Genomic DNA, 1,141 nt, shown 5'->3' on the forward strand with positions numbered 1-1,141 from the left:
TCTAAAAGTTTAAAAAATAACTTGCTAATAAGATTAACTATTTTTTTAATATTATAAAATATAAAAACTAAAAAAATACTAACTTATTTGTTACTTTTCATAGTTAAATTATATTATAAAAAAGAGTAAAGTGACAAATAAATTTTGAAAAATTTACATTTTGAACATATTAATCTCTAAAGAAAAAAGTATCAATAAAGTGATAACAAACGTGGATAAATTAATTCAAATTAAGACCTTCTATCCTAATTATAAGGAGCTAATTTAAAATTAGTGTGTCTATATCTGTTATCTTAAAAGATTTTATTGATATTTTTTTAAGAAAATGTAAATTTTTAGGAGTTTATTTGTTATTTTACTGCATAAAAAATACTGAAATGTCTAGTTTTTTGAAAGGTGAAAACTCAGGTACAGTTAATTTCATGTGAAGTTGATAGCTGAGAATCATTAAATAATTTGATAGATTTAATTAAATTATGAGAAAAGGACAAATAGGTCCCTGACCTTTTGTCCTGCGGACATTTTTATCCCTGACCATTGAAAAATACTCTTAAGTTCCTGACCTTCACAAAACTTGGACGGATCAGTCCCTCCGTCTAAATGCCTCCGTCAGGGATTGATCCGTCCAAATGTTTCCGTCAGGAACTGATCCGTCCAAGTTTTGTGAAGGTTAGGGACTTAAAAGTATTTTTCAATGGTTAGAGATGAAAACGTCCGCGGGACCAAAAATTAGAAACCTATTTGTCCTTTTCTCTTAAATTATTATCTAACAATTTTTAACTATCAACTCTACATGAATTTAACTGTCCTTGAGTTTCTACTTTTTTTCAAAACACATTAGCTAGAAATAAGAAAATTAACCAGACTCATTTTGTTTTGGTGTGGTGGTAAGCCCAATTGGAGGCCCATGTTATTGTATACTATTATTGGAAGAAGGTGGCACCGAAACTATAATCTATTTGTGCATAGTGAGGGGCTTGTGGGTTTGAAGAGCGAACCTTTATACTCCAAACGAGTGAGCCACGTGGTGGGTTCCAGATCTGGAAGATCGCATTTGATTCCATCTCTCTCTCCTCTCTCTTCTCTCTTCTCTCTTCTCTCTTCTCTCAGCTTTTGATTTTTCTCCACCTCACTCCACAAT

Source organism: Arachis ipaensis, chromosome B03, assembly GCF_000816755.2.
Source record: "Arachis ipaensis cultivar K30076 chromosome B03, Araip1.1, whole genome shotgun sequence".
NCBI classification, from domain to species: domain Eukaryota; kingdom Viridiplantae; phylum Streptophyta; class Magnoliopsida; order Fabales; family Fabaceae; genus Arachis; species Arachis ipaensis.